Source organism: Protopterus annectens, chromosome 9.part0, assembly GCF_019279795.1.
Source record: "Protopterus annectens isolate FY-2018-M chromosome 9.part0, PAN1.0, whole genome shotgun sequence".
NCBI lineage: Eukaryota > Metazoa > Chordata > Ceratodontiformes > Protopteridae > Protopterus > Protopterus annectens.
Window position 1 is genome coordinate 520,119,214 of NC_056743.1, and position 20,602 is coordinate 520,139,815.

The following is a 20,602-nucleotide window of genomic DNA, read 5'->3' on the forward strand; positions in this document are numbered from 1 at the left end:
CGACACCCTTACATTTATGCATCAAAGCTACCTGTCGGTGCCGATAAGTTGTTTGCTCCGACAGTTTCAGTAGTTTCATCGGCTCCGATGGTTCCTTCGAGGAAGAGGTCTAGGTCCCCTTCCTTGGAGCCTCCTCTCGGGCCGGAGCCATCATCTTCAAGGTCATCCAGGCTTTCTGACCATGATTTGGAGAGAGTGGTCAGTAGATTACTAAAGTCACAGGCACTGGCCCAAATGCTACATAGTCCGTCTGAGCAGACAACTATTAGTCCAGACCCCATTGCAGTTCCTCCTTGACTCTACCTCAGAGTTTGGAGTTGGAGTCTTCGGGAATGGTTTCTGCTATGGCTGAGGGACAGATACCCCTTCTGCTCCTTCAGCCTCTACTCTTATCTCCTCTTGAGACCTTCCTTAGAGGGATTCGGTGGTCGGGCTTCCCTGGTCTCCTCCGAGGGGTGAGTGGCATGGGACCCTTGTCGAGCCAGCTCTTCCCCTTGGAGCCGTGAGCTCGGCTCCGACATCTGCCTCGGAGCCTTCCTTTCGGTGGGTCCTGGGTTCCTAGTTCTTGAGCAGGTTCTCTTGGACCTTCCTGGGAGGGGCCTCGAGGTAATGAAGAGTGTGCTGGCCACTGGTCTCAGCCAGCAGTCTATTCCCTTAGCTCCTCCCTCTATGGTGCCTGTTGACATCTCTGCCACTTCTCTTGCTCCAGGACCCAGAGATCCTCCGCCTCAGCTTTCCCCACTGGGAATATCCCCCTCTTCCGAGGATTCTCCTGATTTGTCGGGGATCCTCGGACATGTAAGAGGAAACAGACTCCCGTCTATCACTTCAGATACTGACTTAGATGAGTCAGAGGGATCCCCAAGATCCCCTCTGAGTATGTCTCCTTCTCAGACATCCTAGAACTCCTTAGACAGAGGAAACTGGCCCAACAATAATCCCTCTGAGCATGAGTCAGTATACCTGGAGGCGTTTGGATCTCGGCCCTCCACCTTCTGGGTGTCTCCGCCTTTCAACCCCCTTATGCAGGTTATTGCTCGAAAGGCGTGGACTGCTCCTGACTCTGTAGAGCCTGTCCCTAGGAGGCCTTCTAAATTTATTACTGCCCTTCGGACAAGCAATTCCTTACAAAAGGTGTCCCCGCTGATGCCATGGTGGTGGCGGCTGCCACCAAGAAGGAACTTGCAGATCCTTCCGTACCTGTCCATCCTCCTAATAAGGACTCTAGGACCATGGATAGATATGGTAAGTGGATGTTTTCTTCAGCGACCTTTGCTATGCTGAACTATCTTTGTCACTTCACCAGACTCCAAAGGGATATCCTTAAGGAGCTAGGTGAAGTTGTATCCTACAGCTGCGGGGGCTCAGGAAAAATTGCTTCGCAGCTAGGAACCCTTAACTCCATTGCAAACTCCTCCATGCGGCTTATATCATATGCTGCTGATGGAGTAGGGCTGCAGGTACAGGTGTGGCTCTTAGGCGCCAAGCCTGGATGCGGCTATGTAATTGGATCCCTTTAAGGCGTCCTTCACAAACTCTCCCTTTGATGGGTCAGCTTTGTTTGGCCCTCAAGTGAAGCGTTGACCAGGCGTGAGCAGGGCGGCAAAACTCTTTCTGAGTCTGTTTTCCACCTTCTAGACCTTATCCCAAAGGACAGAAGGGTGGCAAAATGTGGTTCCAAATCCCAAGGAGTGATTCACGTGGTCAGTTTACCCCTAGAGGCAGAGGGGTAACAACAACAGGCGCGCTCTAGAGGCAGAGGGTCCACAAAACCAGGGAAACAGAGAGTCTCGCTGACAAGCCCTTTCAGCATCCCTGAGATGTTGCCCGGCTGTCCCTCCTTGGAGGCAGTCGGGAAGACTATCGCTGTACCCAGAAGACTGGCTTTCTCACACTCAAGACAGATGGGTACAGTCGATCATATCCGAGGGTTACAAAATTCCTTTCGAGGAAAGTCCTTTCTATCCCTCAAATTCCCTTCCAGATGTACCACCCGGTCTAAGGAAATTGCAGAGTTGGAAGTCTCAAAACTACTGCAAAAGAGCCATTCAGCCAGTTACAACAGACCATTCAGAGCCCGGAATCTACTCAAGGTTCTTTTGGTCCCCAAAAGACTGGAGACCAATATTGGATCTCAGCAGACTCAACAAGTCTGTGAGGAAGACAAGATTCCGAATGGTCACTCTTCAGTCGATTCTGCCCTTCTTGCAGAAGGACAACTGGATGTGTTCAATAGATCTTCAGGATGCGTACTATCACATAAAAATTCACAGACGCTCCAGGAGAATTCTCCGCTTTCGGCTGGGGTCCAGTCATTTCAGTTCAGAGCCCTGCCCTTTGGTCTCACCACAGCCCCCAGAGTGTTCACCAAATGCATGGCAGTGGTCACGGCTCACCTGAGACGTCAAGGATTCCAGGTGTTTCCGTATCTTGATGACTGGCTCCTGTCAGCCACCACCAGGCATCAGCTTGTTCAAGCCAGGGATTACACAATAAATCTTTGTTCTCATTTGGGCATCTCGATCAACGAAAAGTCATCCTTATTGCCCTGCCAGTCTATTACTTTCACACTGTTAGGATGTCAGCTACCCTTACAGACCAAAGAGTTTCAGACATTCAAAGTCATGTCAGGATCATTCTAGCCAACAAGAAAGTACAGGCCAGAATGGTTCTAAAGGTATTAGGTCTCATGGCTGCGGCCATTACTCTTCTTCCGCCTTCTTCAGTGGATGTTGTTCGCTCAGTGGTCTTACCAACAAATTCCAATCGTCACCAAATTCTGGTGACACAGATTTCAAAATCATCTTGCTTGGTGGATCACTTCTCCCCAGATTCACCAAGGCAGACACTTTGTACCCCATCCCGGTAGCCACTGTCACCATGGATGCCTCCCTGATCGGGTGGGGGGGGGGCATTATCAGGGCAGGATGGTTCATGGGATGTGGCAACCGTTCGAGTACCACCTGCACATAAATGTCCTAGAGATGAGAGCAGTGCTTTTAACGTTGCAAGCCCTCAACGACTCTCTTCCTGTAGGGACAATTGCAGTCTACACAGACAACATGTCTGTAGTTTGGTATATCAACAAACAGGGCGGAACCAAGTCCTACCCTTGTGTCGAAGCTCAGACTGTGGCAATGGGCGATCTCCTCTCATCGGTTTCTGGTAGCAATGCACATCCCTGGGAAAACCAACATTTTAGCGGACAGATTGAGCAGAGCTATTCTCATGCCTCACGAGTGGTCTCTCAAGCAATCTATAGTGGAGGAGATTTTTCTGGAATGGGGTCGCCCATGTTGCGATCTTTTTGCTACTCCCCAAAACAGCAAATGCCCAGACTTCTTCTCTCTCTTCCCTCTGTCAGGCCATCGCCCCAGGGACTTCTTTATGCCTTTCCTCCTTTTCCTCTGATCCCTCATGTTATCCAGAAAGCTACCGTTTTGAGAGCCAAAATGATTCTCATTGCTCCTTATTGGCCTCGACAAATTTGGTTTCCGTTCCTCCATCGTCACCTTTTGGTGCAGCCGTGGCATCTGGACCCAGTGCCAGATCTTCTGGTTCACCAATCCGGTCAGCTGCACCGGTCTATCCCTTCTCTCAACCTCTCAGCATGGTTGCTCCACTTCCTTCCTTAGCCAGGCTTCCTTTGATCTCTAACCCTGTTAGAGACATCATAGTAGCTTCTTTAAAATCCTCTACCAGGAGGATTTATACAAGCAAATGGAAGCGTTTCTCTTATTGGGCTAAAGCCAAGAATATTGATCCCTTCACTGCCCCAGTTCAGGCAGTTTTGGACTTCTTAGAGATTTTCATGCAGGCTCCTCTTCTTCCACAGTTAGAGTTCAATTGGCTGCTATCTCGAACTTTCATGTCGGGATCGCAGGTCACAATATTATGTCCCATAGGCTTTGTAGAGCCTTCTTGAAAGGGATTTTCCTGCTAAAGCCTCCAATCAGGAATCCTCCTCCTCAATGGGATCTAAATTTAGTGCTGACATCCTTGATTCTTCCCCCCATCGAGCCAGCTGTTTCTTGCTCCCTAAAATTTCTTTCTTGGAAAACATTATTCCTAGTAGCTATTACATTGGCCAGGAGGGTGTCTGAACTTCATGCTCTATCGGTTCGACCCCCCTATTTGGTCTTTCACAAGGACAGAGTATCATTGAGAACTAATCCGACCTTTTTGCCTAAGGTCGCCTCAAAGACTAATTTGAATCAATCCATTGATCTCCCTGTATTTTTTCCAAACTATTCAAACAGATCGGAACAAAAATTACATTATCTTGATGTCCACTGTCAACTCAGATATTATTTGGACAGAACTAAACAATTTAGGAAATCCGATCAACTCTTTGTTTCCTATGCGGATAACAAGAAAGGCCTTCCTGTCTCTAAAGTGACTTTATCTAGATGGCTTTCTTCTGTCATCTCTGAAATTTATCTGCTCAGGGGAAAACAGCTGTGCTCAAAACCTAAAGCACATTCAACTAGGAGCTTAGCTACTTCTACAGCCTTTCAAGCTAGACTTCCTTTAGACACTATTTGTGCAGCGGCCACTTGGGCCACTCCTCATACTTTTGTTTCCCATTACAAATTGGACTTGGCCTCCAGGGACAGAGCCAGTTTTGGCTCTACAGTCCTCAAGAGTCTGTTCCATTGAGCCACCCAGGATAGAGGTGCTAGGGGCGGTCCCATCAAGCAAGAATGAAGGCGAGATTGACAACTTAACATTAAGAAGTTATGTACCTACCATAGCGTTCCATGTTAGTTGTCTTCTCTGCCTTCTTTCTTGACCCTCCCTCCTTCCCCAGGCCTGGACAGACCTTTCTACAAGAGATTATTATGCTGAAGACCATTCAGAGCTGGTCCTTCTTTCATCCTGTAGGCTTTCTTTCTTCCTTTGGGAAGTATTTATGCTTGGTGCTATTGCCCTTTGTCATCAAACGAGATCTGGGTACTTACCGCCTTGCATCATGGGATATGGGGCTGCCTCGAGCTGGTAAAAGTGACTCTCAAGCTTAGCAAGTGCCGAGTCAGAGCCGAGGATCGGCTCCGAACCCATCAAGCAAGAAAGAAGGCGAGAGAAGACAACTAACATGGAACGTTATGGTAGGTACATAACTTCTTATTTTTGTCCATCAGCAAATTGGCACTTGGGCCCCAGGGTTCATTTAACATCGATATTTACTGGAGGAATACTAATCACCATTTCTGAGCCTGCCAAAAGCTCCAAAGTCCATAGCATTTTCCTTAAACTAAACGTTTTAAATAATGGTTCTGTTTTCAGCAATGGATCTGTAATCTAGGGACTGTATCTCATCAGTAGCTTATCTGTTGGATATTCTGTGTGACCATTCTGCTTTGTGTACCAGTTATTCTGCAGCGATGCCTCTGGTAATACATTACGAGATGGCCTAGGTTTGTAGGTGACAGGTCATTAATTTGCAGAGGCCACTGTTTGCTGTGAGTGTTAGATCATTAAAAAGCTGTCAGTATGTCGTGCTAAAGCCAGGCTCTGCACTTTTTTGCACTCTCTGGTGATTTTGAGGATCTTACACTGAAAGTAATTTTGCTTACTAAACTTGCATCTTTACTAGAGTCCTGCTTTCTATGAGTCCATATCTGTAGCTGTGGACCATAAGTATTTTAAAGTTTATCCTAGTTTGGACTTTAACCTAGCTGGTATGAGCCTGATGTTAAAGTAGTAACACACATTTTGGGCACTACTGTATATTTGCATTTTCTGTTGTGTTTATACTTATTTGCATTTCAGTTGTCACACATTCTAAAGTACCTGGGCATTAGCACTTAAGTAAAAACAGACTGAGTGACCATTTTCTTGGTACAGTTAAAAAAAAAACGCTAAAACCCCATATATGTTTGTGGACAGTATTAATATATGATGCCCAATAGTAGGGATCAGTGTTATATTAATTAAAAAAATGCAATTTAAGTATTTCGAGAATGTTCCTGACAGTAGAGAAAATAAATGGATCATTTGGCAGTGCTGACTGCATAGATGTCTTATAGCAATGATTTGATAAGAGCTTAGGGAGTCATATAATAGCTCATCCATGAATGCTTTCAGTAAAAAAGCAATATATTTGCATGACATTAGTAGGATAAATGTCTCCATGCATACATTTGAAATCATCAAGTACTGAGGAGACAGTCTTTGTATGAAAATGACTTACATTTGTCACTTTATCATAGTCCAGTGATGATATTTTTGCATGAAATAAGAGTAATTACATTCCATTGGCCAATATTTCTGTAGTTTGATAAGCTGGTTCTGTGACACAGGATGGTAAAGCCCTGACTCTGACCCAGATTATCTGTGGTCACTTAGGCACATGGGCAGTAGAGAAGTGCCAGGTGTGGAGAGTGAAAATGAGCAGCCAAAACAGGCTTACCCATCCTTGTGGAAGGGAGGTGGCTGGACCGCCACACTCAGAGACCTGGGACCTGTACCTTCTAGCACTTAATTGTCAATAAAAAGGATGAAAAAAGCAACACCGTACATTATAACCAGTGTGATGCATCTGTGGAAACACTCGTGCATGAAACAGGCTTAGCATTGCAATCTCTGCTTTGATGGGACATGTAACACAGTTAACCACCCATGTAGCAGGGTCTGTCAGAAACTGAAACATCATCAGTCAGAAGTTAGTTATTCTTGGAAGGAGACAGTCTGCGTTTGAAAGCAACTGTAACCTGCTACTGTTATGTTGTCATAGTTAAACTCCTAAATTTAGCTTATTATGGCAGTTTGTATGTCTGGAGATATCAGTGATGAGTCTGTGTGGGAAGATTATTACAGCTTTTATTTGCAGGTAGTTTATGCGACTTCTCCTTTCATAGTCAAAGAAAGCATAACACATTGGAAAGGATACATCTGTGTTGGACAGTTTGTACATGAAAGGAGCTAAAACTAATGCTTTTTGATATTTCATGACAGAAATGCAGATACAGACCACGTTTTTGTTTTCTTAACCATTGTATTTCATTGTAATTGCACAGCGCAGTCACTCTGAATGCTGTTAGTCTTGGTTCACAACAAACCTGAATATTTTTTCTTTTAAACCTGGAGGCCAGTACATACATTTCAGAAATACATTATGCTGTAGTAAACTCAGAACAAAAAACAATATTTATTTCCCTAAATTCTTTCGGCTTTTCCCAGTTAGGGGTCGCCACAGTGGAACTCCGGTCCGCTCATGATTGGCAGTGGATTTTACGGTGCCGAGCTGCCAGCCCAAAGCCCAACCCCACTTATTTCCCTAAAAGGGAATATTTAAAGTAATTAGATAGTCTAACAGAAAACTGGGAAATCACTTACAAGAATTGTAAATTGACACAAATTCAAGATGCAACTGTTCAGTTCTCTCTCTACCTAAAAGAATGACCTCACTTTAATATTCAGGAAAATTATTGCACTTAATTAGGCAGACCATCAGATTAAATTTTAAAGCAAATTTGAATGATTCTGGTTTGGCCAAACATGACAGAATATCGCATTGGTGGAGGTCTGACCTGTATACGAGTAAGGAAAAGGCCCACATTACAAGCACCCTGAAAGAGATGACTGCACTCTGTCTCCCTTGAAATGTACATTGACTATTAGATTTTTGAGCAACAATAGGATTGTAGCAATAGAAGGTATTATGCTAATTAGTGCATTTGTGTTCAGTAACCTATTGTGTTAACACTATAGAGTGGACTAGAAGGATAGTTTAAATGAACATTTTATTACTATAGTTTGAGTAGTTTGCCTAGTAAATGCACTGCTTTCAACAATTACTGTGCAGTGCTTGTAATTAGAGTATACAAAGAACTGGTTTATCTTTTTGAAGTTCATGAATATTAATGATCACACATGGTTGTGATTACAGTACTTGTATTCAGTTAAGCTGATTTACAAATTTTCTTTTCTCTGCTGCTACATAGTTTTGTATTGTCATCCCTGCTGTCTGCATCTCAGAGTACCTTTTTGGCTTAAACAGAAATAAATGTGAGGAGAAACAGCAGTTCCAGTCTATTTCTGAATATCTATGAATGTTATCCATAACATTTTTCCATGGCAGTTTTACTAAAGAAACTATCAAAGGGTGATTAAAGGATTGTCTGCTACATTTAGAAAGCAAATGTAGCCTTGGTCAGTCATTTTACTATCGCAGTCTTCTAAGTAATAGTATATCTGCTTTCTGTTCATTGTCACTGGTTATTTGGAAAATACACCGTGTGCCCTGATTCCAAAAGGCTTGCTCAGTGTAAGTGGCTTGGTTCAATGTAAGGGCTATCTATAAACAGGCTTACACGTAAAGGTTTTCCATGGAAGTTTTACTAAAGAAGCTATCAAGGGATAATTAAAATATTGTCTGCTACCTTTAGGAAGCATCAGTTAAAGAAATCTTACATCCCGACCAAAAATTCAACCCAAACCCCTCTCACCACTCAAAACTGCAATACAGTTTTTAACTTTTATTTTTTAGATAGTATAGCATTCTAACCAAGTATTCCTCAACATCCAGTCCTTCCCTAACAGCCACATAACACCACATCCACTTTCACCTTCAAACCTGTGCCCACATCCTATATAAAACTACTTTAAACAAACTTAAACCATGCTCTTCTTCAGCTGATGGCCTTCCAAGCGAGTACCTAAAAATAGCAGCCAGGAACATTGCCTATCCTGTCTCAATCCTGATAAATAGGTCAGTCCTGGAGTCCCACGTTCCCTCTCTCTTGAAAAAGTCACACATTATCCTTATGCACAAAGGAGATTCAACAGCTATTAATAACTTTAGACCTACAGCAGTCTTATCTCCCCTCGACAAAATACTTGAAAAATGTATTCAACGGCAATTGTTAGACAATCTGCTGCAGGAAATACTCCTATCCTCTACACAGCATGGCTTCTGTCCTTCCCATAGTACTAGCACTACCATCCTAACTCATATAAATGCTGTCAATAAAGCTAGAAATAATGGCAAAGTAGTCTCATCCGTATTTCTAGCTTTGTCTAAAGCCTTCGACAGTTTGTCACAACAAACTTCTACTTCTCACTTCTCACTAGATTTCTATCAGCCCACCCTTCTATGGTTCAAAAGCTTCCTGTCCAATAGGTATCACTCAGTAAAATGGCACTCCATGCTCTCTCCTTACCTTCCACTCACCACCGGTGTACCACAAGGCTCTTTCTTTGGTCCCCTCTTGTCTAACATTTTCAACAACGTCCCCTCTACTTCTCAGAACAGACTACCCTAATACAATACCCAGATGAGACCACTGTCATTTGCACATGTGACAACATGGTACACCTCCAGAAAATTACTCAGGAAGCTTCAACAGCCACTGAAATATAGGTTCATAGGTGTGTACTAGGCTAATGGCCCTGGAGCCTTTACAAGCCTTAGCCCATAGAAGTGCCCTGCATCTTGCCACCGAACATTATCAGATATGACTTTGTAACTCACAATTCACCCCATATCCCTCTGATGAAAAAAACAGATTTCAAGTCCTCTGTCTCTTGATAATACAACCATTGAAGTCACCTCTCATAGCAAATTATTAGGGGTGATAGTGGATGATAAGGTTGCAGTTGACCTGCATATGCAAAACTGCATAAAAACATCATCAAAAACAAGGGATGCTCCTTTCAGAACCTATCACTGTATAGCACTGAAAAGCCTAAATTGGTTAGAACTACCTCATCAACTAACATATACGCAGCTTCTTACCACCTGTAGAATTATCCAACATCCATCTTCCTGTCCAGCAATAAAAAAAGTTCTACACAACTATGTTCCCAGTTGGTCATTGCGATCCAATGCCAAAAACTCTTGTCTGTCTACAAACCTGTCAAATCCGCTAGGCATTATCTATACTCATACAAGGTTGCTAAGACCTGGAACTGTTTACCTGTATCCATCAGGTCAATATCCTCCCTCCCATCTTTCAAAACCACTCTTGAAGGCTTCCTAGCTAAAATCTGATTAAGCCTTTGAGAATGAAATGTACTGCAGAACAAGCACTTCCTATGTTTTGTCACAACACTTTGATCAAAACTTAATTTCTTGTTCGTAAAGATTCATTCATCTTGTATTTCTTAATTGCCTTAAGCATGAGTCCATTCATTTTTGTTATCAAAGCATGTCCTTTTCTCCAGATTTGATGAGAATGCATTTAGTGTCATCAACCATCAGTGTGCTTTATTTGCATCAAGTACTGTTTTTGTTGAAATCATCTTGAAGAATTTTTTTTTATTAATGAATTTCAGTAACCATGACTGTATTTCTCTGATTAAATCAGGAAAAGGAGGTCAGGTCTTCCACTGGACACCTCAGTAGGTTTAGACGTTTAAACTGGTAGTCCATCAGATCTGGGTTAGACATGGCTTTGTATGTTTGGCAGAGGTCTGAGTAGGAGATATGCGATGGAGTAGAGCTGGAGTTTTTTGAGACGGTCTGCGTATGGCATCTGTTTGAGGCAGGTAATCATCTTAGTGAGGTATTTCTGTGGTCTTTCTAGTTGATGTAGATGTCTTGTGAGGTACATGCCAAACGGGGCATTGTACGCTATAATGGGTCTAATGAGGGATGAGTAGAGAGGAATGATGACATCTCTCTTTCTGGAGGAGAACTCCTTTGTGATGAGTGTGCCATGTAGAAGGATTTCCTGACTGCTGTGGCGACGTGATTATCAAAGGTGAGGCTACTGTCCATGTGTGTCCCAAGGTCACTTATCACACTTTTGGTGTTTAGTAGGCTACCGCCTATGCGGTAGTTCATGGGTACAGTGTTTTTCACAAAGGGGATGACGATTCACTTCTTGGGATTGAACTTTAGGCCATGACTTTGACACCAAGCATCAGTATCAGTGAGTCTCAGTGAGGCCTCTTTGTAGAATGTCCACATCCTTAGGCGAATCTATTATGGCTTCTAGTTTGCAGTCGTCTGTCAACTTCATTAGCGAGAAACTAGCTGTATTAGCCTGGACATCTGAGAAGTAGATACCGAACAGGAGAGGACCCAGGACCAAACCCTGTGGTACTGCACTTGTCACTGGTCTGAAGTCAGATTTGGAGTCTGCTACTTTCACTGTGTGGGTTCTTTCATAGGTTCATAGATTAGTACTAGGCTATCGGCCCTAGGGCCTATACAAGCCTAGCCGTAACAATTCCCTGGCTATTTCTTCCCACACTAGTTACTTCCCTGGACCCCTGTCTAACAGGGTGACCGATGTGATCTCCGGGATGAATTTCCTTTCTCTAATCCAATTGTCAGGATTCCTTTTGAAGAGGGCCAAAGAGGCGATCTGCTTCACATGTATGGGCAGTCTATTCCAGAGTCTGGGGAGTCTCTGGGTCAGGAACCTATCCCTCCAACGTGTTTTGTTTATTGTGATGACAAGGTTTAGTTCCCTGGAGTGTGTGGCTCTGAGGGATTGGGATTTCTTTAAGTGTAGCATGTCCATAGGTTCATAGGCTGGTACTAGGCTATCGGCCCTAGGGGCCTATGCAAGCCTAGCCATAACAATTTCCTGGATATTTCTTCCCATATTATTTACTTCCAGGACCCCTGTCTAGCAGGGCGACTGACATGATCCCCGGGGTGAATTTCCTATCTCCCATCCAATCATCAAGGTTCCTTTTGAAGAGGGCCAAGGAGGCGCTCTGCTTGACATGTATGGGCAGTCTACTCCAGAGTATGGGGAGTCTCTGGGTCAGGAACCTATCCCTCGAGTATGTTTTGTTCATTGTGATGACAAGGTTTAGATCCCTGGAGTGTGTGGCTCTGAGGGATTGGGATTTCTTTAATTGGAGCATGTCCATCAGCTCAGGATTTGACATGGCCTTGTATGTTAACCAGAGATTGCCTCTGAGTAGATGATATGCCACAGAGTATAGCTGAAGTTGTTTTAGAAGGTCAGCAAAGGGCATCTGCTTTAGGCCTGTGATTCTTTTAGTGAGGTATTTCTACAGCCTTTCCAGTTGTTGCAGATGTCTTGTGAGGTACATAACAAATGGGGCGTTGTACTCTATAATGGATCTAATGAGGGATGAGTCAGTAATGTATACTATAGAACTGCAAGTGATATGTACCTGTCTGTCTTGTGTATATGAGACACATACACTAGTGAAGCACAGGATGGACAAGAAATCATTCATGGATCATCGGGTTATGATGATGGTATGTAAACCTTGATGAATGTAATGATATTAGCTCTGGTATGTGCTCATGCATGGGCAATGTGACCTATCAATACCAAGCAATACTTAATGTTGCAATGCAGAAGGGATAAAACATGATGATTTCTGTATATCAAGGCTGTATGTGGTTGTATATCATTTGTAAGTGTTAGTGCTGCAGTGCAGAGCCAACTGTCCAGAATGAAGTGGTCAATTAACCACACAGGTCACTGCATTTTATATCAGTAAATTACACAGTGTCCATGTAATGAAGTAATATCATCCAATAGCAACATTTATTTTTGTTCCAAATCACTTCAGAAAGTGGAATGTTGAGAAACGTATTTGCGTGAAGGTTAACAAAGTGTGATGATACTTTGATGCATTGGAATGGGACTGTGATGTATCATTGTTTAGTGTTGTTCAGTGATGCTCCACATGTTTTGTTATACCTTTCCATGTTAGCTCCAAACGTATTTCAAAAATGAAATGTTTTGCTTGCCTTCCCTGTTTGAGCAATGGTACACTGTGAGCAAAATGAGTTCTCCGCTGAAGGAAAAAGTGAAACATTATGCAGCTCAAACAGGCTTAACGGTGATGCGTGGCAGTCAGCACTCTGAGAAGTAGTTAGTGGAGAAAATCCAACTGTTAACCTAGCCTTCTCTATGGCACAAGGTGTAAACTCTCTGAGCTAAATGAAAAAACAGAGTTGAAGCAAAGTTCGACTCCAGTATGCAGATGATTTTACAAAGAGTGTAAGAATATGATTATTGGAATGTGATTATTATTTTAACTTTTTATCATGGCTTTAAGAATACCTAGGAATGACTATTATGCATATGTTTCCTGGAAAGACGATATGTAATAGGTACTGAAATAATTTTGTATGACTACTACACAGACATGCTTCACAGGAAATCACAAGTTGACTGGGTGTACAATGAGGTGTAAGGTAAACACTCACCGCATTATGCAACAACACCTGAAGTGCCATTTAGCATTACATACTGCAGTTGCATGTTACCAGATGTCATGCAAATGCTGAGCACTTCAACTGATCAAACAAGAATGGGCTTAGAAAGATACATAGGCAACTCATTCGCAAGAAAGATGCTTATAAAAATAGTCAAAATGATTTTCATCTAATGCTGGATTCAAACCGCTTGTCAAGAAGAAAAAATATTCTATAGACTTGATTGTTATCTCTAGAGCCTACCAAGGGAATCCTACTTCATACGTGTCAAAGCCACACATTTGAAGGGACAGTGATATGCTAAGTAGCCAGTGCAAGTTGTAGCTTTACTGTTCAACGAATCAGTGGCACACAGATGTTACCAAAACATTACAATTACATCCATCAGCCTAATGAGTAGTCAACACTACAAATGGGTGTGGGAGAAGGGGTGAAGATAGAGACAAATACAGGGACACATATGAAAGGGTGCTGTTATGGGTCATTAATGTACATCATTATAGTGTATCCTCAGTATTAATCAGTCAGGCTCTGTATCAGTAAGTGACTGCTGTGGTGGTGAAGAAGCTGTAAGACAGGCAAAAACTGATGCTGACATGGGTAGAGTAAGAGTGGTTTAATAATGTGTCCTTACATGCATGGATGTGTTTGCAAATGCTTATTGCAACACTATTCAAAACTGGTTCATGAAAGTTTGTTAATGGATAAAATTTAAGATGTATGTCATTAAAGATAGCTTAGAAGTATAACTTCACAGTAAGAAATAATGTGACATACACCTGGACTTAAACCCTTTATGCTATGGCCAAAAAACAAATTTTAGACAAGTTATTTTTGTCAACACTCCACAGAGGAAGTTGCACTTTGTTACATCCAGTAGTCAAAGAACTGTTTGAGTAACTGTTGCAAAGTATTGCCTTTATTCTGTATTCTGATATTACAGCATGTTTAAGCTCCTTTGTGCGAGGATATCCAGATTATTCTAGGTGATGGCAACTAACTAGGTTATGCCATAGGACATGAACAGCCATTCACCATCACTTGGCATTTGTGTGCGATGCCAACGGCTGTACAAATGCGGAGGAGAAATAGTGAAGGCTTTCTTATGAGCCATTTCTGGCCATGTGTGTTGTGTGTGATTCTATTTTTTGACCAGATTAAATGTGTGAAAATGGGGTGATAGGAAGTTGTGAAATTGGAGGGCAAGCAGAGGGAAGAGACAGGGGAAAGAATAGAGGAACTTGCAAGAAGGTAGTGGGAGAGACCCATAGCTATCCACTTCTTCACAACATAAATGCAGGGGGTAGCCAGAATTTATTAATTTTGGACTGTCACCACACCAAGGGAAGCTGAAAACAAAAGAATGTTGTATAGCCAATTGTACCAAATCAAGTGTGTCAACAACTTAAATAGGTGAAGTGGACAGCTACATATGGGTCGTTATGTTTTGTGGGACAGGTACCCATTTTTTATTTTTTTTTCTTTCAAAGAGAGAGAGGAATGTCAGGGGAAGGTGCTTAGCTCTGGGTTTGACATGGCCTTGTATGTTAAGCAGAGATTGCCTCTGAGTAGACGATATGTGACAAAGTATAACTGGAGTTTTTTATGGCAGTCAGCATAGGGCATCTGCTTTAGGCCTGTGATTCTTTTAGTGAGATATCTGCAGCCTTTCTAGTTGTTGCAGATGTCTTGAGCGGTACATACCAAACGGGACATTGTATTCTTTAATGGGTCTAATGAGGGATGAGTACAGTGGGACAATGACCTCCCTTTTTCTGGATGAAAAGCCCTTAGTGATGAGGTGTGCCACATAGAAGGATTTCCTGACAGTTGTGGCGACTTTCAGTGAGTCAGTTGGTCACCCATATTGTGACCTAGGGATTTATGCCCAGTCCATTGAGTTTATGTATAATACCAGAGTGGGGGATGGTGTCGAAAGCCTTGGAGAGGTCAAGATAGGCTGTGTGCGCCACCTTACCCTCATCTATGGCTCTGGTGACTGCTTCAAAGAAGTCAGTCAGGTTTAGGAGGCATGATCTACCTTTTCCTTTTACAAACCCAAACTGAGTGGGGTCCAGATTTTGGAGGTTACCTATGTCTTTGTTTATAAGCTCCAGGATGATGTGTTCCATGGCCTTGCAGACCAGGCTCATCAGGCTAATGAGGCGGTAGTTCCCGGGGTCAGTGGTGGCACCTCCTTTGTGGAGTGGGTAACTGCTGCAGTGCGCCATTCCATAGACACAAAGCCTGAAGTGAGGCTATGGTTGAACATGGTACTTAGGCGGGGTGCCAGTTTGTTCTGTAGTTCATGCAGAATGCAGCCTGGGATGTTGTCTGGTCCCATGGATGCTGTGTTCCTGGCTTTGGAGAGTGTAGTCTTTACTTGTGCGTCCGTGATTACAGGGGCTTTGCAATCTTCTGGTATGGAGATGGGCACTTTGGGAGGTGGGGGGGGGGGGGTAAAGTTTGCACTGAAACTGTCAGCCAGGATGTTGGCAATATCAGTTGGTTCAGTAAATCTAGTGTCATTGTGTTGTAGCTCAGAGCAGATCTGAGTGTTGCCATTGAGATTCTTGGCATAGCTGTAGAATGCTTTGTGGTTGTTTTTAGAATCCATGGTTATTTTATTTTCGTAACTAGCTTTGGAGGATTTTATGAGGGATCTCAGCTTCTTACTGAGGCTGAGCAGGGAGTTCCTGCAATCATGAGATTTTACTCTTTTTTTGCAACAGTTTCTTCCTTCTGTTGTAGAGTTTGTTTATGGCAGGGGACCACCAGATTGGCTTGCAGTTTTTGGAGGATGGCATCTTGGTTCTGTTGGGGATGGCACAGTCTCATGCACTCATGTATGTGCTTATACAGTGCATTTGTATATGATTCAGCCGTTGTTCCTCTATTTTCCATCTGTATGGCTGTCATGAAGTTAGCCACTTCTGTCTTAAGAAGCACGAAGTTGGCTTTGGAGAAGTTTTTTATGGTGGTTTCCTTAATAGGCGGTGGGGGTGGTTTATGGATGTCTAGGGTGATTAACATGTGGTCGGATCTGACCAGTGAGGAGTTGACCTCTGGCATGGAGCATCTGTTACCCATATTGGTAATGACCAGGTCCAGGATGTTGCTGCCCCTGATGGGGGTATGGACAAGCTGATCCAGGGCTTTGGAATTTATCAATTCCAGAAAGCGTTGAGCAAATGAGTTAGTACATGAGTAGGTTTCCCACTTGATGGTGCAGTAATTGAAATCTCCCAATATTTAGGGTGTTGGGCTGTACCTTAATATTATCCACTATATTGAGAAACATGGAGTGGGCGTCCGGATGCATTATGTTGAGCAACTAACCTGAAGGTGTGGCTATCCTTTATGAATATGGACACGCCACCTCCTTTAGTGGTTAGGTCCATGTTACGTGGTTGAAAAGTGTGGTAAGTATTGTAGACTGGTAATGCATTGGTGCTGTCTGGAGCCTTAAACCAGGTCTCTGTCACTGCACAGATGTCGATGTTCTCCATCTTAAGGAGTGCCTAGAGTGAGTGCATTTTGAGCTTTAGACTTCTAGCATTGAGTAGCATTACCCTTAGATTTTGCTTGTTTGTATCTACTGTGGTGGTCCGTTTGACATTTGAGCCTTGCCTAAAACAAGGCATTATAGGGGCAGCAAGAGCCATAGCCAGTATTGGAATCCCAGCGGTGACAGGTGCAGGCCATCTCTGGCAAGGCATCGTGGCCTGTCGATCACATCGTCCCAGACAGATACTGGATCCCCTTAGAATGACACCAGAAGCTTAGCCAGTTGTTGAAGTCGATCATTTTGTCCTTGTACTGTGGTATCATTCTGGGTGATAGCAGAATGCTACTCATGGCTAGTCTCATACCTGCCTGGGTCACATGGTCAGAGAGCTCCTCCTTCTCTCTCTTCATGTAGTCCGGGGAGGTACATCTCAGGTCATTCACTCCAACATGGACAATAACAGAGTCATATTTGTACTTGTTGCGGAGTGACCTGAGTGCGTGTGTTATATGGCGGATCGTGGTACCCAACAGGCAGCCGGCAGTAACTTTCTCCTTGTTTAGCCTGATGAGAGGGATGTCAGTGTGCCTGACTATAGTCACCTAAGACTAGTGTGTTGGGTACGTTGTTTTGCCTTGTAGGCTGAGGTTGAGTGGCACACTGTTTTTGTGGGCTGTGTGTCGTTCGGGTAGTGTTGGGGGGGTGGTTGCTTGCGTTTCAACTTTGGAGGTCTCTGTTGTTTGCGCAGATTTTTATTGTGAGCCTCTGCTAATGCAGGTGGGTGTTTTATGTTACTATGTGTAGGTTTGGGTGGTGCAGGTTTTGATGGACTATATGTTGAGTGCAGTGTGGTGTTTACCTTCTCCTCTTGACTGTCTAGTCCACTCTTGGCTGAAGAGAACATGTCTTACAGTTTGCCTATATAAGTGCATCTCTCACAGGTTGTAGTGTTGGGTGTTAGGAGCAGAGGGTTGTCAGTGTGCAAGAGGCAATTGCTACATTGCCCCAAGATCCCCAGATTCATCAGGTGGACAGGAGGAAACACCGGGAGCTGACCCTTAGACATGCCTGGTTAGTGCTTATTAATTTAAGTGCTAAAAACTGTTTTCCTCTTGGTAAGTGAGGAAAGTTAAGTGCTGCAGTAATTTGTAGATTATTTAGTGCTTGCAGTGAGTTTTGGATCAGTGCTGAGCACAAAGAAACAGTTTGGAGTGCTAAAACTAGAAAACTGGCTAGTTCTAAGGAAAAATCTGAATGGGCAGGCTTTCTGGCACCGGGAATAATTTAACCGTAGTTAAGCGGCGCTGCATGGAGTACAAAACCATGTAGACACAGGTTTTTAAACAGAAAGATGAAAGGGATAGAAATAACCCAAAATGGCCAATAAAATTACAGATTCTGAGCTGAAACCACTCTTCCAGCGAAAGATAGGCTCAAAGCTCACCACTCTCACTGATGAACAGAGAAGTTTCCTTCTATCTTAGTAAGGTCTGGGCAACACAGAAACTACAAAACAGCCCAGAATTCAGCAAAATCTGAAAACAGGATTCTACTGGTTATAGAAAGGTGAGAAACAAGTAGAGAGAGAGGATTGTTTTTCCTAAAATTAGAGCAGATAATAATACAAACACTTTGGAGGCAGTAAAATGGCTAGCGCACTTGAGTGTGTGTAGCCCTCAGCAAATAAACACTTGAAAAGCACTTACAAATTATCAATTAAACTGCAAACAGTATCACAATTAAAAAAAAACAGTTCAAAATAAGTAGCAAAGTTAATAAAAAAATGCTTGGAATAGTGCGGTTAGCGAAAATAAGCAGTAAAAAGGAAAAACAAGGTACTTAATCCACGCAAAATCTCTCTTTTCTCCTTCTGCTGCTGTAGAACTCTGCAGGACACCCAGGCAGGCACTTGCTGAGGTAATACAAGCGCAAAACCCATGCAAAAGCAGTTTTTAAAACAGAAAGATGTAAAGGATAGAAATAGCCTAATATGGCCAATAAAACTACAGATTCTGAGCTGAAACCACTCCTCCAGTGACAGGCTGCTGAAAGCTCACCACTCTCACTGATAAACAGAGAAGCTTCCCTCTGTCTTAGAAAGGTCTGGGCAACACAGAAACTACAAAACAGGCCAGAATTCAGCAAAATCTGAAAACCGGACCCTACTGGTTATAGTAAGCCGGGAAACGAGTAGAGAGATGGGATTTTTTTTTGTTTTTCAAAAATTAGAACAGATACAGTAATACAAACACTTTTGACGTAGTAAAATGCCTAGTGCACTTGAGTGTGTAGCAGTCGCCAATTAGCTGAAAAACACTTAAAAACTATCAATTAAAGTGCAAACAGTATCAGAATTTAAAAAAACAGTTCAGTTTGGGGTTGTAAAAGTTATAAAATAATGAATGGGTATGTTTTTAAGAATGCAGGCCTGACCTTATATAAAGCTATGGATTTTGTACACTGCAAATAAATTACAAATACAGAGTTAAATTAATCTTACAATAAAATTAGTCAAATAAGACAAATGTGAAGGAAGCACATTCTCCTTTTGTGTTAGAAGAGCAGGAGGCTGTGGGTTCTTTTCCAGCACCAGGTGATTGGCTTAATTCTTGTAATATCAGTGGCACAATTGGTAGCACACTTGCCTTTGATGTTGGAAGAGCAAAATGCTATAGTTTCTATTACCATTCCAAGTGACTGGCTTAATTTTCAAATTACACCCATAGTGTAATATCTTTACTGCTCAGGTTAGACTGTAAGGCTGTCTCCTTTAAAATGAAAATAAAACCAGGGATCACAGCTAACCCTGGAGTTTGAGAATTATTTTGAGGCAAACTTTCTACTGTTAAGTTATACACTATCAAAATTTCAAGCCCCCCCCCCCAAACAAATCCTGACAACACTGCTACCTAGTGCAGTTGTGCACACAAACCCTGTACAGTCATCTTTATGGCTACGCAGAGACAGCTAGACAGACCCATAATAAGCACAGGTCAGACTCAAAAAAAAAAAAAAAAACCCACCATGGCAGAATCCCAGCATCAATTGTTTGTACAACAAAAGGAAGAAACTCATGGCAAAAAATTAGGAAATGGAATGCCCAACAAGGTAAAAACTCTCTCATCAATCTAAACAATCAACACAGAGGGCTAAATAAGTTTACCAAGGCCAAAAAAACAGTCACAAGGCATTCCTCAGCTGTCTGCAACCTCAAAAACAGTGAACTAAATGTACAGAACTAATTGTAAATGGAGCCATCTATAATGAGACAGAAGATATCGCAAATTTACTGGCCAACAAATTTAGCTCCAATTTTACCAGCCTCTCTCTCCTCAGATATCCCTCAGGAGATACCCTAAATTATAACTCCCCAAATAGCACTATGGAACAAATCCTAAATGCATTCTCTAAGATCATGAATAATGCATTGATAAGCACCAGTAATATCTCTGGATGCCTCCTTAGTAGCATGACACATGACTTATCAGTACCACTAGAATCATTATTTAATCATCTAGAGAGGCTTCTTGCCAAATGAATGGAGAACTGTGACTTTATCCCTCTATCCAAGGCAGGCCATGTGTGGACCTGGGTAACTGCAGACTTGTAATTCTGACTAGACTCATATGCAATACCATAGAAAGAATTATCATGGAAATGATAAACAGTGACATGGGAAACCTTCAGACACTAGATCCAACCAAGTTTTGTTTTACTAAGAGCAGTTCAAAAACCTACTCAGCTGAGTTGACTGCTTTATAAAGGTTACCAAAGGAACAGACGATTGCAAAATGGTGCATATTCCCTACCTTGACCTAACCAAAGCATTCAAGCCAATATTCCACTCAAACTTTGTAGTCAAAGTCACAGAATTGGGAATAAATTCCCATGTTACTCACTGGATAGTCAGCTGACTCACAGAATCCAAGTAG

General features: G+C 42.7%; 1 protein-coding gene across 1 annotated transcript in view; it reads left to right on the plus strand.

Annotated features, from left to right (window-relative positions):
* LOC122810542 (tetraspanin-15-like) overlaps positions 1-20,602 on the plus strand; it is a 1,820,183-nt gene that overhangs the window by 836,061 nt on the left and 963,520 nt on the right. The gene's annotated exons all lie outside the window — the stretch shown is intronic.